The 24,679-nt window shown below is 35.9% G+C and overlaps 1 protein-coding gene across 4 annotated transcripts in view; it reads right to left on the bottom strand.

Moving 5' to 3' along the window:
• The window catches only part of LOC134530710 (post-GPI attachment to proteins factor 6), a 205,890-nt gene that overhangs the window by 134,533 nt on the left and 46,678 nt on the right, over positions 1-24,679 (bottom strand). The window lies entirely within an intron of this gene.

The raw sequence follows: 24,679 nt of genomic DNA, 5'->3' as shown, positions 1-24,679 counted from the left end.
TATTGATCGACAGGTTGAGAATTCTACTAGCTTCGCTTAGTGCAGGAAACCGAATCAATGCATTATGATAAATTAACAATATTATTTCTTGGGTCTCAAAAGACTATACTAAACAAAATTTGATTCAAACAAAAATAACTAAGCTTACATATTTGCAAGTTTTTATAGTTTTCCACGGACCTACCTGATATCTAAATTATAGACTATAACTATTTCTAATTATTATATTATTTTTCTAGATTTTGGTAATATGTTATTTAGGGCCTGATTATTAAAATACTAGATTTTGTCAAGTGCTTTTGAACACATATGAAAAACAATTTTTTGTTTTAAATTTGAAAAATCTTTAAAATCTGTTAGGAAAAAGATCTCACGATCAATTTGTCTCTCGGAAAAAAAGGCTAAAAAAAGAGGTTTCGTACTGCAAAAGGCAAAAAAAAAAACTTAAAACGTGCGTTAATTTTTTTCGGGTGAAATGATCGGCTCTAATGTGTTTCGGAAATGAAAATTCACTATTAGCTTATAGAGCTATTATTACGCTTAAACTGGTGAAACAGAGAAATCAATTTCTTATGCCTACATTTGTCACATACGTAGTAATTCAATATTAACTATTAAATAAGCATTGCTGACTTTTATTTACTATTTTTTTTAAATTCTTTGATATCACCTAACATGGACGTGTGCCGGATTTTCCTTTATAGAAAGTTCCTTCTCTGAAAAAAAAAGTCTCTCAAAAACTTGTTTACGTATGCATGTTCAAATATCATCTTTAATATTTCAAATAATTACTGTGTTAAAATATTAGCCTATAGTATGATTTTTTTATTAGTTTTGTACAGGATTCACTTTTCAATAGGACATTTTCTGCTACTTTTGTAGTGGGGTAAACAAAAGTTTCCATACGTTAAAGGGAAAATTAGAAACGAAATAGCTTGCAAACGTTTTTATGGCATTAACATTTTTAAAAGTTTAATATAGAAAATTCTTTCTTTTGGGTAGAGATAACCAATTAAGAGATTTACAAAGACTAAAACATAGAGACAATTGACAGTATTATTATAGTTGTGGTCAGTTTAAAAAAATTTATTTAATTCGTAACAAGTTGTATTAGTCAGTATCTACTATCCTCAGATATTCCATCAAATTGTATATGCCAAACGAAACAGAATAAAAATTAAAAAAATTCAAATACACATTATTTTGTGGCCTTGAATCTGTTGAAACTAGGATGGCTTTCTTCGGTTACTAACTTTCCCCCTCAACGTAGTACGTATATACATCTTGGAAATAAAACACGCATCCTTCAGCGCCAGAGCCCATCCATTGTCACAAGGAACTATCTCCCTCCTAGCATCTGACAGTTAACTCTTTCGTATGACGTGGAACACATCGCCGGGTACCAATTGGCTCGTCAAGACGGATGAGCAACTGCTGAAGCTTTTTTACCGTCCGCAAAATTTCCCGTCTTATCTGAGTCGCGTTATTTTCCGGAAGACATCGCAGACCTCCCAATGCACTTCGCAATAGCGTGAGCAAGGATCATTTATCGTACGTAGAGCCTAGGAGTAAATGACTAGGGCGGGTTCCGTGCTACGGAATTAAGTCCGCCCTCCTTAGTTGACCTCAACGAAAGACACACCGTAATGACCAAATGTTCTCTCATTCAAACACGAAAACAGGCCGTGAAAGATAATCAGCGGTAATCGCGCACAAAGGGAAACTAATTTATGCTCTTCATCAGTCACCATGGAATTATTTAAATGACCCGTTCCTTGACAATTTAGCAACATCGTCGTAGCAAAAAAAAATAGAAATAGTATGTAGTACGCCGAAGACCAGGCACTTTAGATGGGGCAAAACTAACAAAACAGCTCTATATTATTAATCACATGAAAAATTAAACTTTCCGTTCCGTTAAAAGATTATTGAAACTGCTTTTTCAAAAGTTACCCTCTCAATATAACTAACATGAGCTCAGAAAAAACAGAAAAGTAATAATAAAAGTTTTATGTTCATATAATGAAGTTGTTACGAAAATTACGTATTTATTCTTGAAAACCAAGCGTAAAAAAAATTCATGTTCGTCTATTTTTAATATATGTATACCTATGATTTGATAACCTATGAATATAAGAAAATAATAATTACAAAGTATCGGCAAGTCAAATTCTCCTTCAATACCGTAAAATATTAAGTTTTCGTAAATATTTGATATTCGAGAAAAGTGATTTATGGATAGGGGAATCCAGAAATATAAACAAAAGCAACTTGGTGTTTGAGAACTCGCAGAGCTGCTAACCTCAAATCACACCCATCAGTAATGACAAATATATGAAAAAAGTACGCGTAAATTATGCACGATAAATTTTTCCTGGGGAATTATAGTAGGGAGAGCGTAGGGATACTGGGACAGATGTAAACATCGAAATGTAAACACCGGCCCCACTACCCCCAAGGGCGCCGCCATCTTGTTTCATGGGCGCCGCCATTGTTGTTGACATTGGCTACCAGGGCGCGCCACCGTCGCCGCCACTGGGCGCCGCCATTGTTGTTGACATTGGTTACCAGTGCGCGCCGGTAGGCCGCCATCTTAGTTCAGCCTTTAGTTACCGGAGCGCGCCACCGTCGCTCCGAAGGCGGGAATTGTATACAAAAAAACCTGAGCGCTGGGTGGATTCGATCCCGGGGACGCACCAACGTCGGGAGGCGGACACCTTACCCACCAGACCACGACACCATTTGAGGAGAGTAGAAAGAAATAAGGAAGACATGCTTAACCCGCCATGTTTTAAATTTCGAAAAAAATGCAACCATACTAGCTATGTCGAAACCGTTAGCAAATACCGCAACCCCACCCCCCAGCGTACGCTTAAAACAAACACCACCATAATAGCTATGACTAAATATCTGAGAGAAACATAACCTCAAAAAAGCGCCATAATAGCTATGTCTACCCCACACCCACCACCAGTATGCTTAAAACAAACACCGCCATATTAGCTATGACTAAATACCTGGGAGAAACATAACCCCAAAAAGGCACCATACTATGTCTACCACACCCCCACCACCAGTATGCGTAAAAGCCCCGTCATACTAGCTATGACTAAAGAAACATAACCTCAAAAATCCCGCGCAGAGAGAGCGAGATGTTGTCCACTGGAGCATCACTCATAAACTGCGCAATTATAACCCCCCACATCATATTATAAGCATAATAAAGGCACCATGTTGTATGCTTAAAACCCCCGCCATACTAGCTATGCCTAAACAGTCATATTTAAATTTCGAAAAGAAATAAATCGAAAAAAAATATATATTTCTATAAACCCCCACCACTCCACAACCGCCAGAAACCTCGCTCGTGCGCCGGCGACCAGGAATGTGTTTACCTGCTGGGTGACAGCGAAAGTGATTACCACAGAGTAACAAGGGCAGGCCATCGCTGCGTACTGGAAAGGAGCAAGCACATGCTTAAAGACCCCGCCGTACTAGCTATGCCTATAGACCCCACCACCCCACAATCGCCGCCATGTTTAAATTTCGAAAAATAAAATATCGCTATGCCTATAGACCCCACCACCCCACAACCACCATGTCCTTAAAAAAAAAATATGCTTAAATCAACCACCGCCATATTAGCTACGACTAAACCACTCCAACCCCCCACTACGAGTATGCTTAATCGCCATATATAAATTTCGAAAAGAAATAAAATACCGCTATATTTAAATTTAAAAAAATACCGTCACGTTCATTAAATTACCGCCATACTAGCTATACCTAAACAGGTAACTGTCGAAAACAACCCGCGATGTTTCAGTATGCTTAAAAAACACCGCCATATTAGCTATGACTAAAACAAACATAACCTCAAAAATCCCGCGCAGAGAGAGCGAGATGTAGCCTGCTGGAGCGTCACTCATAAACTGCGCAATTATAATCCCCACATCATATTATAAGCATAATAATGTCTTTAAAAAAATGCTTTAAGTAATAAGCATAGTTAAAATTTATAATATCGTAAAGATAGAAAATAAGCATAGTTAGGACAATGACTATTATCTTACATCAAGTAAAATAAATAATGTAAAAACAATGTGTAGTAATTAGCTCTCGGCCAATGTGTTAAGCATAGTGACTATTACATTACGCCGAGTACAAACACCGTGCTGTAAGCCTCGCTCGTGCGCCGGCGAGCAGGAATGTATTAAGGGACCCCTACAGGTAACACGAAGCGTTCAGTAATTAAAAATAAAACGTAGATGCGGCACGATCGACAGAAATAAACCAAATAGTGTGAAGCGACATGTACCAGCGTAAATATAATCCCCACATCATATTATAAGCAAAATAATACCTTTTAATTAATAACAGAAGCCCACTCACGAATATGCTTTAAGTAACAAGCATAGCTAAAATTTATAATATTAGGAAAACAGAAAATAAGCATAGGTAGGACCCCCCGCAGTTAACACGTAGCGTTAAGTAATTAAAAATAAAACGTAGATGCGGCACAATCGACATAAGGTACCGAGGTAATAAAAAAATAGCAAATAAGCATACATAAAATAAAAACTCATCGGAACGCACCCCAACCACCCCGGCGACGTGTAACAAATAAAAACGCAGACGAAAAGATATATTAAAAAAATATAAAATAGGTATATTACAAAGCGGGAGCGGCCCACTCACGAATATGGTTTAGTGTTATAAGCATAGTTAAAACCAAAAATAATGTAAAGCAAGTTAAGTATTAAGCATAGTTACTATTATTTTACGTCAAGTAAAAAATAAATATTATACAAACAATGTGTAGTAATCGGCTCTCGGCCATAGTAATAAACAAAATAAAAATAAAATGTAGATGCCGCACGATCGCCAGAAACAAATTACGTATGTTACCGAGATAATAAAAAAAAATAAACTATAGGCGCCACCCCCATTCCTAGTATGCTTAAAACACCCACCCCCAAGTATGCCTAAAAGAAACCCCAACCATACTAGCTATGCCTAAATCATTTGCAGCCATGCTTAAAAAACCCCGCCATACTAGCTAAGACTAAATGGAGTGCCACATATACACACCGCCATCTTTAATGCCACAGAGGAGAGCGAGAAACGTAACGTAAAAATGCTTGAAGTAATAAACATAGTTAAAATTTATAATATCGTAAAGACAAAAATAAGCATAGTTAAAAAACGTAGATCACCATTAATAGTACTGGACCAGATAACATATGCCATAGAGAAAGCATGAATAAGCATAGTTAGGACCCCTACAGTCAACACGTAGCGTTAAGTAATTAAAAATAAAATGTAGATGCCGCATGAACGCCAGAAATAAATTTACATAAGTTACCTAGGTAATAAAAAAAATAGCAAATAAGCATACATAAAAAAAAACTCACCGGAACGCATCCCGCCCACCCCGGCGACTTGTAACAAATAAATATAAATAAACGTTGAACAAACGACCGTGTAGGGGAGCTGTAAGCCTGTTCGCGCACCGCAAATAAGCATACATAAAGGAAAAACACACCGGAACGCACCTAATCCAACACGGTGACGTGTAATAAAAAAAAAAAACGCAGACGAAAAGATATATAAAAAATAGTAACACCTATATACCCCGTGTAGAGTGCAACCCGCACAACCGACAGCATTTAACGATAAGTAAATTATTAAACATATTACAAAGCGGGAACACACGTCTGTACTGCGTAGACGCACTCCTCGAACTGTTGACGAATTCCTGGTACGACGAAAGCCAGCGAGAAAAGAAAGTTATTTTTCGACCCTGGCCCGCCGCGTGCTATAGTAGCTTGCAGCAGACTACACAGAACACGCCTAAGCGTGGAACACAATTAAAAAAACGTACAGCCCAGAGATACATGAAACCGCCGAATGCATGTGACAAAAAAATTACCATAAATAACAAAAAAAAAACAATTAAAACATAACAAAAACAATCAAAATACACTCACAAACGCAATACAGCGCAATGCAGTGGAAACTCCCATGAAATAATAAAATCGCTTATTGAGACAGCATGATGCAAAGAGTAAAAATCCCTATACGTAAAATAAAACAAACGCGAAAACAAAAATATGACGTAATAAAATAAACAAACGACAGCAAAAGCAAGAAAGGTTATAAAAATACTAATTCAGTTACACATTGAGGAAATAAATGACGGACCCCCAAATACCACTAGGCTAAACACAACCCATAAGTAAATCACAATAAACCAAAACCAGAATTTTAAAAAAATCTATCTACGAGAACAATATTATAAAACTACCACACTCTCCAACACACCAAATGGCATGACCCGATAAATGACAACACAAATAAATATCAATAACCATAAAATACCTACATAATCAAAATACGTTATTAAGCAACCGAACGAACGGCACAACACCAGAGACAAAACATGCTATTCCCATTAGTTAAAAAGACGCACATACGAGTCTGTAGTGCTAGCCCAGCTAGTATACATTCATTATGGTATTTGTGTAGGCAATAAATAGGAAGTACAAAGCGATATAGCCACAAGACGTTATTAAATATAGTAATAAAGTGTATGTATATCCATTAAATAATATACATGTAAGTAAATCGTGTTATACCCTAAACCAAATAACTGCAGGTTTAAGCTCTTATGGTCATACTTTGTAGGAATATAAACATAAGTCGTTTTAACGGTCTGCGTAATACAAATGCTTATCATCAGCTCTGAGTAATATACCATTCATAGAAGTAAACACAGCATGTTATTCTAATAAACTATGTAACATTATAAAATAGTTATACCATCGTTACTAAATAATCATTCAAAAAAATATTAACTGCTATCCATCCGTCCCTTTCGCTCATGACATAGTGTGTGGTGTTCTAAATAAGGAGTGAAAGAATATTATATGAGTCATGTTGTAAATGCTTATAAGATTATTGTTAACTTTCCATCAAGGCTAGATAAAACACAATCTCTATATAGTGGTAGAGGAATAACCAGAGACCAACTATAGTCCTCATACTAGTAAATAAAAATAATTAAGGATATATCGGGGTACATATAAGAACCTATATAACTACACCCAATAAGCATAGGAAGCTCTAACGTTAATAACAAACCGTAAAATAAAAGGTTACTGGTTCAGTTTTAAATAAAAACTATATTCTACTACTACGCATCCCATTAAGCATAAGAAGGGCTATAATCCCATACCAACGAAACCTGAATAGAACACACCAGTAATGTTTGTGAAATAACACACTAGGATAACATATTAATAACCACTTAGCCAAAATCGTTTACAGACATAGCAAACACCGCTTCGACGATGGTCCAGAACACGACAGACGCCTCGGCGGACCACTAGTAACTTTCACTTGCCGGAGGGCAGACGGAAATAAGTATTGTTTAATACAAACACGCAGCGTCCTCCGAACACAAACCTCCAGCAGGATAAAATAATATATTAAAATATGTTTTGCCTTGCAAACGATTAATTACGCCACCCGTACCTTTAAAACAAAGATAGTGAACGACGAGGCCCGACAACAACTTTATAGTGACAAGGAGTAAAGAAGGAAATAATAATTACATGGGGTGTACGAACACTCATTTGCCCACCAACTATGTACTACCTACGAGTGCTAATCCATTTATTGCCAGACATAAAATAACCATTTTTATCTATAGAAAACACCTTTACATTAAAATAAATAAGTATGGAAGTAACTGAAGCGTGTACACAAACAAAACTGTATACCCCAACATATATAATTCGTTAATAATAACATAATATAGTTATCAGAAATAACAAGACAACTCGAAAAAAAAACCAAACAACGCCTACAGGCATAGTGCAACCTACATCGAAACAACCACTAGATGCCCAATCCAAGACTCAAACCCAGACACCTCATAAACCCACAGAGATGGCCAGGAGAAATTACATTCCATATACTACAGATGCTGTACTAAAAAGACACATGTATGCCAATGAGAACAGGTGTAACCGCCATAACTGAAAGTACTATATAAAAGAAACAATACATTAATACCACAGCCTCAAAAAAAAACACAAAACAGGAGAATGAACTAAAAGAGCAATTTCAAAAGCCTAAACTAAACAGAAAATTAGGTAAACAATGACGTATACACATGAGAGTACAATTAAGTAGAAATATATATTAAAAATAATACATTACCTAGCGTAAGAAAAACGCATTCAGAAAGACCAGACATCAATTCCCCTCGCAAAATGTTCAATGGTACCCATAACAACATACATGTGAAATAGAAAGAGTTAAACACCAACTTTAAAGAGACAACCACTCGTTAAAGACGTGTAAAAGTTTAGATACCAACCATACAATTATAACAATTTAAATACGAAACATATAAAAAATCCTCGGGTAAGTCGTATATCTAGAACCATACTGTCACCAGTAGTTGCCTGTACACATAATGAAGTAATAATAAAACATCCAGTGGTTACAAACAGAAATATTACAAAAATATGCACTTAACAATGACTTAGGTTATCCAGAAGCATATAGTAATAAATATACAAATAAAAAGCAAACAAAATTACAAATAATATGGAATCACCTCAAAAAAAGTAAACAAAGTTCAGACATTACAAACACAGAAAGCTGAAAAAACGCAAATAGATCAGTAAGAAGAAGCTTCAAAGACCAATTCCCTCGCGGATAAAGGATGATAATCATTACAGTAGCACACATTGTCCCACATATGTATCGAAACACAAGGTTAGATCGTAACACACACACACACACACACAAACCCACACGACTTCCAGGATGTTTCCACCATCATGTTTGGAACCTTTATACTTATTGTTAATCTAAATTTACATTGATTAACAACGAGAACTGTAATATATAAACAACAGCACCGATAGTAGCTAAACACAACACACTTAATAGAATATTCTCCATCACTTTCACAAACCCATCCGTGAAATAAAAAATGAAGCAGCCAAGAAAAAAGTATCGATATAAAGACCTTAAACTCTGCCGTCCACCGCAACCCAGCATGAGTTGCCAGACGTGACCTTCACAGACAAAAGGGGTTGCCAGTGCGCAACCAATATGTAATTATTGTAAAAGTCTCAATTAAAAAAAAATCAAACATGGACGTTCATACAGGCTAGCTTTTTCATAGTTTAAGGGAAAACAGGCCGGAACACAACTTGGTAACATAATATTAGCTATTCCTAAACCTTAAATACACACAATGTAAGAAATCGCACTAGCCAACTTAACACTCATATTCCACAAAATATAAGTTCACCGAGATACAATGACAAACGAATATATACATGAATGATAGATAAGTACTATACAAAACACAAAAATTCAAAACATATTTATCAAAGTACACATTCAATACTAACCCCAATGAAGCAGAAAACTCTATTACACCCCAAGCATTGTATATGAAAGTAAGCACATATCACAATTGAACTAGAAAAAAATAAACATAAAAAAAAAAGCTAGCAAACACAGACAAATATTCATCATAACACCATTGGGTGGAAAGAAGATAGTACCATCAATTTCAGCTCTACAACCACATGCATTAAGAAATACATATACTTTTATAAACCACACATGGATATTTTAGTGTATAATCGTTGTGTAGCAAAATTAGGAGGATAAAATTACAATGTATTTAAAAAATAAATCTAATTACAACTAATAAAAAGTATGTGCGCTAACTCACAAGTGTAAAACCATTAATGAAAACATACAAAACCTCTCTCTCTCTCTCTCTCTCTCTCTTTGTCTCTCTTATTCGCTCTATATACTGGTTGCGAAATTCCACGATTGATACAATTAACTTAGAGATAACCCCCACACCGATGCATTGTAACGTCAACTACATTCCGTTTTTGAGAGGGAAACGAGAGCAACTCGAGAACACTCGCAGACTCACAGCAACGTCCGCCACATTTACACACAGAACTAACCACTCATACCCACCGGATGGGATACGAACCCCGAGCAAAAGGCAAATACCTCCGCTTAAACACAATAACAAGTGATCTAAATATAGAACGATAGTGCTAACGCGAGCAAACACATTGGTTAAAAACTTTTTAGAGTAATGGAAGCAATACGCTCGTCAATTCTGTGTGTCATCTCTGGAAAATCATTACGTAGCGACGGCAATCTTTACAACATCTTTTATAAAGAACCCTAAAGGAAAAAAAAATATCAAAGATAATGATGAAAACAAAAAAAAAACCTAGTATTTGTCGGTCGATGGTAGTGAAATAATGTTAAATAAATATATTATTTTTTACTATAATATGAATCCACGTATAACCATAAGTTTTTTTTTTGAAAATTAATCAACAAATCAACATAGATTTAAATTAATTAAAATGTTGTAATAATAAATTCTTAAAATAAATTTATTTCCTTTAATAAATTAACATATATGTTTCAATTAATTAAAAAAAATAGTTTAATAATACTAATTTTAAAATATATTCATTTTTTTATTATAAAATGACTGCTTTTAACCATTAGTTTTTGATAATTTTCAACAAATAAACATAAATATACAAATAAACATAAATTAATTATTAAAAAAATTAATTCATAACAATATTCTTAAAAAAAATTTGCGGCCCGCAAATTTTTTTTCAGAATATTGTTATGAATTAATTTTTTTAATAATTAATTTATGTTTATTTGTATATTTATGTTTATTTGTTGAAAATTATCAAAAACTAATGGTTAAAAGCAGTCATTTTATAATAAAAAAATGAATATATTTTAAAATTAGTATTATTAAACTATTTTTTTTTAATTAATTGAAACATATATGTTAATTTGTTAAAGGAAATAAATTTATTTTAAGAATTTATTATTACAACATTTTAATTAATTTAAATCTATGTTGATTTGTTGATTAATTTTCAAAAAAAAACTTATGGTTATACGTGGATTCATATTATAGTAAAAAATAATATATTTATTTAACATTATTTCACTACCATCGACCGACAAATACTAGGTTTTTTTTTTGTTTTCATCATTATCTTTGATTTTTTTTTTCCTTTAGGGTTCTTTATAAAAGATGTTGTAAAGATTGCCGTCGCTACGTAATGATTTTCCAGAGATGACACACAGAATTGACGAGCGTATTGCTTCCATTACTCTAAAAAGTTTTTAACCAATGTGTTTGCTCGCGTTAGCACTATCGTTCTATATTTAGATCACTTGTTATTGTGTTTAAGCGGAGGTATTTGCCTTTTGCTCGGGGTTCGTATCCCATCCGGTGGGTATGAGTGGTTAGTTCTGTGTGTAAATGTGGCGGACGTTGCTGTGAGTCTGCGAGTGTTCTCGAGTTGCTCTCGTTTCCCTCTCAAAAACGGAATGTAGTTGACGTTACAATGCATCGGTGTGGGGGTTATCTCTAAGTTAATTGTATCAATCGTGGAATTTCGCAACCAGTATATAGAGCGAATAAGAGAGACAAAGAGAGAGAGAGAGAGAGAGAGAGAGGTTTTGTATGTTTTCATTAATGGTTTTACACTTGTGAGTTAGCGCACATACTTTTTATTAGTTGTAATTAGATTTATTTTTTAAATACATTGTAATTTTATCCTCCTAATTTTGCTACACAACGATTATACACTAAAATATCCATGTGTGGTTTATAAAAGTATATGTATTTCTTAATGCATGTGGTTGTAGAGCTGAAATTGATGGTACTATCTTCTTTCCACCCAATGGTGTTATGATGAATATTTGTCTGTGTTTGCTAGCTTTTTTTTTTATGTTTATTTTTTTCTAGTTCAATTGTGATATGTGCTTATTTTCATATACAATGCTTGGGGTGTAATAGAGTTTTCTGCTTCATTGGGGTTAGTATTGAATGTGTACTTTGATAAATATGTTTTGAATTTTTGTGTTTTGTATAGTACTTATCTATCATTCATGTATATATTCGTTTGTCATTGTATCTCGGTGAACTTATATTTTGTGGAATATGAGTGTTAAGTTGGCTAGTGCGATTTCTTACATTGTGTGTATTTAAGGTTTAGGAATAGCTAATATTATGTTACCAAGTTGTGTTCCGGCCTGTTTTCCCTTAAACTATGAAAAAGCTAGCCTGTATGAACGTCCATGTTTGATTTTTTTTTAATTGAGACTTTTACAATAATTACATATTGGTTGCGCACTGGCAACCCCTTTTGTCTGTGAAGGTCACGTCTGGCAACTCATGCTGGGTTGCGGTGGACGGCAGAGTTTAAGGTCTTTATATCGATACTTTTTTCTTGGCTGCTTCATTTTTTATTTCACGGATGGGTTTGTGAAAGTGATGGAGAATATTCTATTAAGTGTGTTGTGTTTAGCTACTATCGGTGCTGTTGTTTATATATTACAGTTCTCGTTGTTAATCAATGTAAATTTAGATTAACAATAAGTATAAAGGTTCCAAACATGATGGTGGAAACATCCTGGAAGTCGTGTGGGTTTGTGTGTGTGTGTGTGTGTGTTACGATCTAACCTTGTGTTTCGATACATATGTGGGACAATGTGTGCTACTGTAATGATTATCATCCTTTATCCGCGAGGGAATTGGTCTTTGAAGCTTCTTCTTACTGATCTATTTGCGTTTTTTCAGCTTTCTGTGTTTGTAATGTCTGAACTTTGTTTACTTTTTTTGAGGTGATTCCATATTATTTGTAATTTTGTTTGCTTTTTATTTGTATATTTATTACTATATGCTTCTGGATAACCTAAGTCATTGTTAAGTGCATATTTTTGTAATATTTCTGTTTGTAACCACTGGATGTTTTATTATTACTTCATTATGTGTACAGGCAACTACTGGTGACAGTATGGTTCTAGATATACGACTTACCCGAGGATTTTTTATATGTTTCGTATTTAAATTGTTATAATTGTATGGTTGGTATCTAAACTTTTACACGTCTTTAACGAGTGGTTGTCTCTTTAAAGTTGGTGTTTAACTCTTTCTATTTCACATGTATGTTGTTATGGGTACCATTGAACATTTTGCGAGGGGAATTGATGTCTGGTCTTTCTGAATGCGTTTTTCTTACGCTAGGTAATGTATTATTTTTAATATATATTTCTACTTAATTGTACTCTCATGTGTATACGTCATTGTTTACCTAATTTTCTGTTTAGTTTAGGCTTTTGAAATTGCTCTTTTAGTTCATTCTCCTGTTTTGTGTTTTTTTTTTGAGGCTGTGGTATTAATGTATTGTTTCTTTTATATAGTACTTTCAGTTATGGCGGTTACACCTGTTCTCATTGGCATACATGTGTCTTTTTAGTACAGCATCTGTAGTATATGGAATGTAATTTCTCCTGGCCATCTCTGTGGGTTTATGAGGTGTCTGGGTTTGAGTCTTGGATTGGGCATCTAGTGGTTGTTTCGATGTAGGTTGCACTATGCCTGTAGGCGTTGTTTGGTTTTTTTTTCGAGTTGTCTTGTTATTTCTGATAACTATATTATGTTATTATTAACGAATTATATATGTTGGGGTATACAGTTTTGTTTGTGTACACGCTTCAGTTACTTCCATACTTATTTATTTTAATGTAAAGGTGTTTTCTATAGATAAAAATGGTTATTTTATGTCTGGCAATAAATGGATTAGCACTCGTAGGTAGTACATAGTTGGTGGGCAAATGAGTGTTCGTACACCCCATGTAATTATTATTTCCTTCTTTACTCCTTGTCACTATAAAGTTGTTGTCGGGCCTCGTCGTTCACTATCTTTGTTTTAAAGGTATGGGTGGCGTAATTAATCGTTTGCAAGGCAAAACATATTTTAATATATTATTTTATCCTGCTGGAGGTTTGTGTTCGGAGGACGCTGCGTGTTTGTATTAAACAATACTTATTTCCGTCTGCCCTCCGGCAAGTGAAAGTTACTAGTGGTCCGCCGAGGCGTCTGTCGTGTTCTGGACCATCGTCGAAGCGGTGTTTGCTATGTCTGTAAACGATTTTGGCTAAGTGGTTATTAATATGTTATCCTAGTGTGTTATTTCACAAACATTACTGGTGTGTTCTATTCAGGTTTCGTTGGTATGGGATTATAGTCCTTCTTATGCTTAATGGGATGCGTAGTAGTAGAATATAGTTTTTATTTAAAACTGAACCAGTAACCTTTTATTTTACGGTTTGTTATTAACGTTAGAGCTTCCTATGCTTATTGGGTGTAGTTATATAGGTTCTTATATGTACCCCGATATATCCTTAATTATTTTTATTTACTAGTATGAGGACTATAGTTGGTCTCTGGTTATTCCTCTACCACTATATAGAGATTGTGTTTTATCTAGCCTTGATGGAAAGTTAACAATAATCTTATAAGCATTTACAACATGACTCATATAATATTCTTTCACTCCTTATTTAGAACACCACACACTATGTCATGAGCGAAAGGGACGGATGGATAGCAGTTAATATTTTTTTGAATGATTATTTAGTAACGATGGTATAACTATTTTATAATGTTACATAGTTTATTAGAATAACATGCTGTGTTTACTTCTATGAATGGTATATTACTCAGAGCTGATGATAAGCATTTGTATTACGCAGACCGTTAAAACGACTTATGTTTATATTCCTACAAAGTATGACCATAAGAGCTTAAACCTGCAGTTATTTGGTTTAGGGTATAACACGATTTACTTACATGTATATTATTTAATGGATATACATACACTTTATTACTATATTTAATAACGTCTTGTGGCTATATCGCTTTGTACTTCCTATTTATTGCCTACACAAATACCATAATGATGTATACTAGCTGGGCTAGCACTACAGACTCGTATGTGCGTCTTTTTAACTAATGGGAATAGCATGTTTTGTCTCTGGTGTTGTGCCGTTCGTTCGGTTGCTTAATAACGTATTTTGATTATGTAGGTATTTTATGGTTATTGATATTTATTTGTGTTGTCATTTATCGGGTCATGCCATTTGGTGTGTTGGAGAGTGTGGTAGTTTTATAATAGTGTTCTCGTAGATAGATTTTTTTAAAATTCTGGTTTTGGTTTATTGTGATTTACTTATGGGTTGTGTTTAGCCTAGTGGTATTTGGGGGTCCGTCATTTATTTCCTCAATGTGTAACTGAATTAGTATTTTTATAACCTTTCTTGCTTTTGCTGTCGTTTGTTTATTTTATTACGTCATATTTTTGTTTTCGCGTTTGTTTTATTTTACGTATAGGGATTTTTACTCTTTGCATCATGCTGTCTCAATAAGCGATTTTATTATTTCATGGGAGTTTCCACTGCATTGCGCTGTATTGCGTTTGTGAGTGTATTTTGATTGTTTTTGTTATGTTTTAATTGTTTTTTTTGTTATTTATGGTAATTTTTTTGTCACATGCATTCGGCGGTTTCATGTATCTCTGGGCTGTACGTTTTTTTAATTGTGTTCCACGCTTAGGCGTGTTCTGTGTAGTCTGCTGCAAGCTACTATAGCACGCGGCGGGCCAGGGTCGAAAAATAACTTTCTTTTCTCGCTGGCTTTCGTCGTACCAGGAATTCGTCAACAGTTCGAGGAGTGCGTCTACGCAGTACAGACGTGTGTTCCCGCTTTGTAATATGTTTAATAATTTACTTATCGTTAAATGCTGTCGGTTGTGCGGGTTGCACTCTACACGGGGTATATAGGTGTTACTATTTTTTATATATCTTTTCGTCTGCGTTTTTTTTTTTATTACACGTCACCGTGTTGGATTAGGTGCGTTCCGGTGTGTTTTTCCTTTATGTATGCTTATTTGCGGTGCGCGAACAGGCTTACAGCTCCCCTACACGGTCGTTTGTTCAACGTTTATTTATATTTATTTGTTACAAGTCGCCGGGGTGGGCGGGATGCGTTCCGGTGAGTTTTTTTTTATGTATGCTTATTTGCTATTTTTTTTATTACCTAGGTAACTTATGTAAATTTATTTCTGGCGTTCATGCGGCATCTACATTTTATTTTTAATTACTTAACGCTACGTGTTGACTGTAGGGGTCCTAACTATGCTTATTCATGCTTTCTCTATGGCATATGTTATCTGGTCCAGTACTATTAATGGTGATCTACGTTTTTTAACTATGCTTATTTTTGTCTTTACGATATTATAAATTTTAACTATGTTTATTACTTCAAGCATTTTTACGTTACGTTTCTCGCTCTCCTCTGTGGCATTAAAGATGGCGGTGTGTATATGTGGCACTCCATTTAGTCTTAGCTAGTATGGCGGGGTTTTTTAAGCATGGCTGCAAATGATTTAGGCATAGCTAGTATGGTTGGGGTTTCTTTTAGGCATACTTGGGGGTGGGTGTTTTAAGCATACTAGGAATGGGGGTGGCGCCTATAGTTTATTTTTTTTTATTATCTCGGTAACATACGTAATTTGTTTCTGGCGATCGTGCGGCATCTACATTTTATTTTTATTTTGTTTATTACTATGGCCGAGAGCCGATTACTACACATTGTTTGTATAATATTTATTTTTTACTTGACGTAAAATAATAGTAACTATGCTTAATACTTAACTTGCTTTACATTATTATTGGTTTTAACTATGCTTATAACACTAAACCATATTCGTGAGTGGGCCGCTCCCGCTTTGTAATATACCTATTTTATATTTTTTTAATATATCTTTTCGTCTGCGTTTTTATTTGTTACACGTCGCCGGGGTGGTTGGGGTGCGTTCCGATGAGTTTTTATTTTATGTATGCTTATTTGCTATTTTTTTATTACCTCGGTACCTTATGTCGATTGTGCCGCATCTACGTTTTATTTTTAATTACTTAACGCTACGTGTTAACTGCGGGGGGTCCTACCTATGCTTATTTTCTGTTTTCCTAATATTATAAATTTTAGCTATGCTTGTTACTTAAAGCATATTCGTGAGTGGGCTTCTGTTATTAATTAAAAGGTATTATTTTGCTTATAATATGATGTGGGGATTATATTTACGCTGGTACATGTCGCTTCACACTATTTGGTTTATTTCTGTCGATCGTGCCGCATCTACGTTTTATTTTTAATTACTGAACGCTTCGTGTTACCTGTAGGGGTCCCTTAATACATTCCTGCTCGCCGGCGCACGAGCGAGGCTTACAGCACGGTGTTTGTACTCGGCGTAATGTAATAGTCACTATGCTTAACACATTGGCCGAGAGCTAATTACTACACATTGTTTTTACATTATTTATTTTACTTGATGTAAGATAATAGTCATTGTCCTAACTATGCTTATTTTCTATCTTTACGATATTATAAATTTTAACTATGCTTATTACTTAAAGCATTTTTTTAAAGACATTATTATGCTTATAATATGATGTGGGGATTATAATTGCGCAGTTTATGAGTGACGCTCCAGCAGGCTACATCTCGCTCTCTCTGCGCGGGATTTTTGAGGTTATGTTTGTTTTAGTCATAGCTAATATGGCGGTGTTTTTTAAGCATACTGAAACATCGCGGGTTGTTTTCGACAGTTACCTGTTTAGGTATAGCTAGTATGGCGGTAATTTAATGAACGTGACGGTATTTTTTTAAATTTAAATATAGCGGTATTTTATTTCTTTTCGAAATTTATATATGGCGATTAAGCATACTCGTAGTGGGGGGTTGGAGTGGTTTAGTCGTAGCTAATATGGCGGTGGTTGATTTAAGCATATTTTTTTTTAAGGACATGGTGGTTGTGGGGTGGTGGGGTCTATAGGCATAGCGATATTTTATTTTTCGAAATTTAAACATGGCGGCGATTGTGGGGTGGTGGGGTCTATAGGCATAGCTAGTACGGCGGGGTCTTTAAGCATGTGCTTGCTCCTTTCCAGTACGCAGCGATGGCCTGCCCTTGTTACTCTGTGGTAATCACTTTCGCTGTCACCCAGCAGGTAAACACATTCCTGGTCGCCGGCGCACGAGCGAGGTTTCTGGCGGTTGTGGAGTGGTGGGGGTTTATAGAAATATATTTTTTTTTTCGATTTATTTCTTTTCGAAATTTAAATATGACTGTTTAGGCATAGCTAGTATGGCGGGGGTTTTAAGCATACAACATGGTGCCTTTATTATGCTTATAATATGATGTGGGGGGTTATAATTGCGCAGTTTATGAGTGATGCTCCAGTGGACAACATCTCGCTCTCTCTGCGCGGGATTTTTGAGGTTATGTTTCTTTAGTCATAGCTAGTATGACGGGGCTTTTACGCATACTGGTGGTGGGGGTGTGGTAGACATAGTATGGTGCCTTTTTGGGGTTATGTTTCTCCCAGGTATTTAGTCATAGCTAATATGGCGGTGTTTGTTTTAAGCATACTGGTGGTGGGTGTGGGGTAGACATAGCTATTATGGTGCTTTTTTGAGGTTATGTTTCTCTCAGATATTTAGTCATAGCTATTATGGTGGTGTTTGTTTTAAGCGTACGCTGGGGGGTGGGGTTGCGGTATTTGCTAACGGTTTCGACATAGCTAGTATGGTTGCATTTTTTTCGAAATTTAAAACATGGCGGGTTAAGCATGTCTTCCTTATTTCTTTCTACTCTCCTCAAATGGTGTCGTGGTCTGGTGGGTAAGGTGTCCGCCTCCCGACGTTGGTGCGTCCCCGGGATCGAATCCACCCAGCGCTCAGGTTTTTTTGTATACAATTCCCGCCTTCGGAGCGACGGTGGCGCGCTCCGGTAACTAAAGGCTGAACTAAGATGGCGGCCTACCGGCGCGCACTGGTAACCAATGTCAACAACAATGGCGGCGCCCAGTGGCGGCGACGGTGGCGCGCCCTGGTAGCCAATGTCAACAACAATGGCGGCGCCCATGAAACAAGATGGCGGCGCCCTTGGGGGTAGTGGGGCCGGTGTTTACATTTCGATGTTTACATCTGTCCCAGTATCCCTACGCTCTCCCTACTAATTATGGCACACTAAAGATAATACAAGAACAATAATATGTAAAAAAAATTAAATATATAGGCCTATGTATATAAAAACAATGCAAATTAATGAATAAAAAAAAGCTATTTGTAGAATACAATCATCTGAATATGTAAGAAATTTCAAATATTTTACTGGAAATCTTGAATCTTCAATTCAAAGTATTCAAAGATAAATTTTGAACAACTGTCTTTTTATTAATTTCTTTAATACTGGTTGGTTCTTACAAATTAAATTTGTGTTTTTACTCATTTATTATTTTGTTTGAAACTATTGTATCTGTATTAGGATGCGAAGAACTCTTTAAATAAAAATCCTAGATTAGAACTTTAGAAAAAGTGGATTCGACACAAAATTGTATCCTGAGTCATTCGGGAGATGAAATGCAGAATCCATGGGTACAATCATTTTCTTACTGCACTTTGAATGTATATTTTGTCATTATTTTTGGAGCATTTATTCATTACGTTAACTTTAGTTTAGTTTATATACCAAGCCCGATATTTTATAAAGCAATAAATATACAATTATTGCAAAAAATATTCCTCTGCGTGGCTGAGTGCATTAAAATGTTTTGCTGCGTCAACAAAATCTCATGGTCATAAATATTTACAAAATTTAAAGTTTAATATAAAAACGCGGCAAAAAAACGGTTTTTCCTATTCTGGAGCTTTTAAAACCTATCAATTATTTAAAATGTCCAGAAGATTTGTAATTTTGTTTTATTTTCGGGTGTTGGAAATGTGCAACTTACAAAGGTATAAATATAGAATATTAAATCCAGTTTCCCCAGGCAGATTCATTTGCTATTGTTGCAAGCTACATAATATGTTACTCTCACGTCGCGTCAAGTTTGGAAATATCTAACAAATTCGGTGTCCCAAACTGGAAACCAACAATTTCGAACGTGGAAAATAAACAATTGCTATCCCTGGCACAGCTTTAATTGACAAATGCAAATTATTATTTTTAGTGTACGCCCTTTCGTATTGTATCAGGCAGTTATACACACAGCCGTCAAGAAGAGGGCAAAGGGGTATAATACCCCGTTGAGTTTGGAGATTTTTTTTTATGTGTAACATCTTAGCTTTCGGTATACGGCATTTGGTAGTAGTAACATCGAGAATGGAACGGAAGTCGCATGGAACGGAAATGTCTAAGCACGATGTTGCCATCCGTGGCGGATGGCGCGAACCAAAGTTCACAAAGCTAAAGGGAAACTTTAAAGTACTAACTGTTTGGTTGATTTGAACCAGATGGGAAGTACTGCAATAAAATTCCTTGCCGAAAATCAGGTCAAAATCAGTGGTTCAGTATTTTTCGAAGGGTTTTTTTTTTTTTTCGCGTTTATCGGAGCCGTTTCATTACACAGTTTAACATTTCGCTCTGCAAATCGAACGATTCAATTGTCAACGTAGATGCTCCAGTAGCGAATTATAGCGGCGAGTGCAGAGACTACGTGAATCGCGACATGAAATGCAGTTGAAAACATAATTTTCGTGTAATTATTACACTCAGAATATTTTTTTTCCCCAAGAATTTAACGTTCAATTTTGTGACAGAGTTTCGTATTATAAGTGTATTTTCAACATGAGAACTCATGAATTTACTCGTTTCACTTCTCTGGCGAGTACTAAAAAAACCGCTCGCATTTTTTTATGCATGATGTAACTGTGAGAGTAGGACGCAATCACAAGTTATGCAACACGCACAAGTCATATTTAGTAAGTACGTAGGTAGTACGTTTACAGTATTCAGCGGGTGAGTAAAAATGTTTTGACCATGAGCCCTAGTTTCTCTCGACGCCTGGTTAACCCATCATCCTGGCGTGTTGATGTTTTGAAATATTTGAGCCTCATTGCCTAGTCGACAGCGAGGTCATTAGAGATGATGACTCAAGACGTCACAGACAACGGGCGATGAGGAAGGAATCTGCCATGGCCTGAAGTAAGTTAGCTCAGAATAGTTGCTAAGGGACCCGCTTGCCTGAGCACACACACGGTGTGCAGGACTTCAGAAAAAACCTCGCGATTTGAAAACCACTCAAGATATCTGAGTGGTGTCCGTTTACGAACAATAATTAAGAATGCGCTGATGGCCGATGGACGGTTATGGTTCCGTATTTTTATTTTTGCCAAATGGTTATTATTTTTTTAGGACAGTGAAAAGGGCTAAGACGCAAGTTTTCAGAATATTTTTTATGCGTGAAACGCCTTGTGCTGATTCTTTGCAGGGACTTTATCTTCATTTCCCCGCCATCTTTTCGTTACGGTTAACGCTCAAAATTCATAGTTGTCCTGTGCACGACGAGAAGACTGCGCGCCAGTCCAGAGAGGCGATACCGCTCTAGTGGCACCAGCGAGCGTCGCACTTATCATCCCGCCTCACTGACACAGATACGCCCCCGACTGGGGCGGGCGCCATATTGAAGCAGTCCCAATAAGCTGCAGCTGGGCTATCATCACAGCTACTTGCGGGCCCTGAGGGCCGAATGCCCGGAGACAGCTAAGATGCCGCCCACAGCCTCCAATTTTCAGCTTGAAGGAAAATGTTATGATTGTTTTACAATAAAGAATTCTAGAGAACTTAGATGGTTGCGTGAAATTAGTCGGGTGTTTGTTTGCTAGCTAATTAGTTTAGCTGGTGATGGAAGGTGTACTGTAAATTATTATTATTATTTTTTATAAATGGAACATTACACATTGTATTTAAAATTATATATATATATTTATTTTAAAATTATTACATTTACACGAAAACAACTGTATCACTACACAATAGTGTTCGCAGTACTACTACGTTCGGATTCTTGCCCGGGGAATCTATGCTTTATGCTGTCCTGTTACCTCCAATAGTTAAATTTACTTGTAAACCGTTACCTGAATAGCTTTCCAGTATTAACTGCGCATATTTATAAGGATAATAAAATAAAATAATGTACAATTATGGAATATTCGATTTTTTATACGTGTTAAAAAATATATATGCTTGGTTAAAACATCAATATTGAAATGTATAATTATGTGCCAATTTTCGTAGGAAAACTCAATCTTATTTTGAAAACGTATTTCATAAACCTATTTAAAAAATAACCATAACCAATAGTTGTTTAAGTTACAATATCTTTCTTGAAACATTAAAAACTATTTCTTGGCAACTAGTTTCCAACGGAATCTTTTGTAAAAGTACAGAAAACGTTATTTAATGTGTGAATGGCATGTTTCATCTGCAGTTCTGTGGTGCTGCAGCATTTATCAACATATTTATTTAGTGGTTGTTTTGATGTTTGATTGTAGCCATTGCTTGCTTGTGAGCTAGGTGGTGTTAACGCGGAGATTCTCCGAAGACAGTGGGCCACTTACCTCATCCCGATTTCGGGAAGCCGTGACAAGGCCTGCGGAGAGTACAAGGCCCCTTTGACCCACGGCAGGCACCTGTAGTAACTGACTTCGGAAAATCATGGAAAACTGAAATCCAAGCTGGCCGGACAGGGATTACATCGCGGGACCCCTGCAATGCCAGAGTATAGAGTTTCCCCAATGCGCCGCTGACGTACTGATGTTTCTTCGCGTCTGAGGCGGAGTTCCTTATCTGAGAGCACAATTCTCTTCGTGGGGAAAAATCTGCGAATCATAATAAATTTTACTGAAAATTTATAAATTTGCCTAAATTTGAATTATTTTAGAGCAGTTTTTGGACCGAAAATTATTATTTTTAAACCGTAAGAAATTACATTAAGTTTACGGACTTTTCAACAAAGAATTCACGCCAGGTAAACAAATTTCTCTTCATGGTATTAAATAACTTGATCTTTGTTAAAAATACAACGCAATTTGTCTTTTGAATACTGGTTTTCGTTACAAACTAGAAAAAAACAAGTAGAAGAAACAAAAATGTTTCTTTTTTTCAGTAGCCGTAACGAGTTTTTAAATGTTTTAGTCATATTTTATAACAATATTATGTTCAACGCAAGTAAATAAAAAAAACTGTAAATTTACGCAGATACCTGTAAAGAATTCTAACCAGCATTCTTCGTAAATTTAGGGAAAAAATTTTGAACAGTCAGTTTTCAAAATTTTATAATATTTATTGCGTGCTACGTGATTTTTCCCCTCCGTATTTATCGAGGAGAAACGCGTGCAGATTGTTCAGATTTCAAGTGCGATCATCAGCGGAGTAATTCACCTAGGAAAATAGTCCGTGACCCAAGTCAGTCCCACACCGGACATGCGCGGGGCACGTTGTTAATTATCGGCGCTACTGCAGTCGGTGCAAGATACCGGAAGAAAGATTTTTTTTTACCAGCTGTCATTCCCAGCCGCTTGGCGGTGCTGCGAGCGAACTGGCTCCACGCATACACGTAATCTGCTGCACGCGTGAGTTCTAACTTAATTATAAACACACCAACTCTCTCTCTATGCCATATAATTAAAATTTAAAAATTTAAGTACCGCACCTCCAACATCTTTCTCCATTTCGTCCGATCCTCCGGCGCAAATCCAAGGAAAATTTAATTTTTTCGAATGTGTACGCCAGGAAGAAGAAAATCCACTACCAAAATTAGAACACATCAGGAAATTGGTCTTTTTTAAGTTAAAGCTCTGTCTCACAAACTATTTAAGTCGTTAAATGTTAAAGTAATTACTATAATTATAGGGCTATGATTATAAAATTAGCATGACACCTCGTTTACATTTGATGTCCCATAGAAAATTTGGCCACCAGATTAAACGTTATATAGAATCTGCAAAATGCCACGCAATCACAAACACTTGCTCGATCGTTTTTCCCGCGGATTAGATAACAGTAAGCATCTGGTGACAACATTTGTGACGAAGCTAAAAATTAAAATAACTGAAACGATAAAATTTCAAAAATATCACTTAAAACTAATAATGACAAGATAAACTCAATAACTAACATGATTAGGTGATTCTTTTTTTCCTCAAAATGTCAATTATTCACTTGCGTTGCCATCATTTGCCTAGAATAACGTGGTACCAGGATTACACCCATGACCTCCCGAATGAAAGTAGGTATTGTATTTTAACATTTAACCAATGAACGCGTTCAGAAATTTAGTGATTTATATTGAATACTGGTACATAGTCATTATAGCTTGACCTACTTTGTTACTTGTGGTGTTCGAAAGGTACAGTTATCTTTACAATAACGATTTTTTTTAATTTAAATTTCCGTGTTACTATGGCCAAAGTAATAAGATCGTTACTATGCCCGCATTCTTATAGTCAATGTTTTATAATGATTATGTTACTAGAAATATAATTTTGTTGAATACACGCGATGTAACAAGACAACAAAAGTTGTTGTACAGATGTGGGCATGGGCGTAGATGTGGGCATGGGCGTAGATGTGGGCATGACGTAGATTCCGGAAGAACCAGGGGTCCCTCCCCCCTGAGATAAAGTAGCCCATCACTGGGGGGGGGGGGGGGGGGCAGTTAGCACTTGCAAAAGTGAGACTGTGAAACGGATTGTATGTCAAACTATGTCTTACGGAAATATTTCTGTATATTTTGAAGTTTTCTGCTTATTGCATGCATGTAGGCCAAAATATGGGCAGAATATAAAACAAAAACATCGTATCTAGAGAGGACGTTTCGGTTAACTCCGGTAAAAAAAACTCCAAAACTCTGCCCCCCCCCCCCCAACCCAACGACGTAAAATTT

This window comes from Bacillus rossius, chromosome 3 (assembly GCF_032445375.1).
Source record: "Bacillus rossius redtenbacheri isolate Brsri chromosome 3, Brsri_v3, whole genome shotgun sequence".
In the NCBI taxonomy this organism is placed as follows: domain Eukaryota; kingdom Metazoa; phylum Arthropoda; class Insecta; order Phasmatodea; family Bacillidae; genus Bacillus; species Bacillus rossius.
Note: the sequence above shows the minus strand (reverse complement) of the source record. Positions and strands in the feature narration are given on the sequence as shown.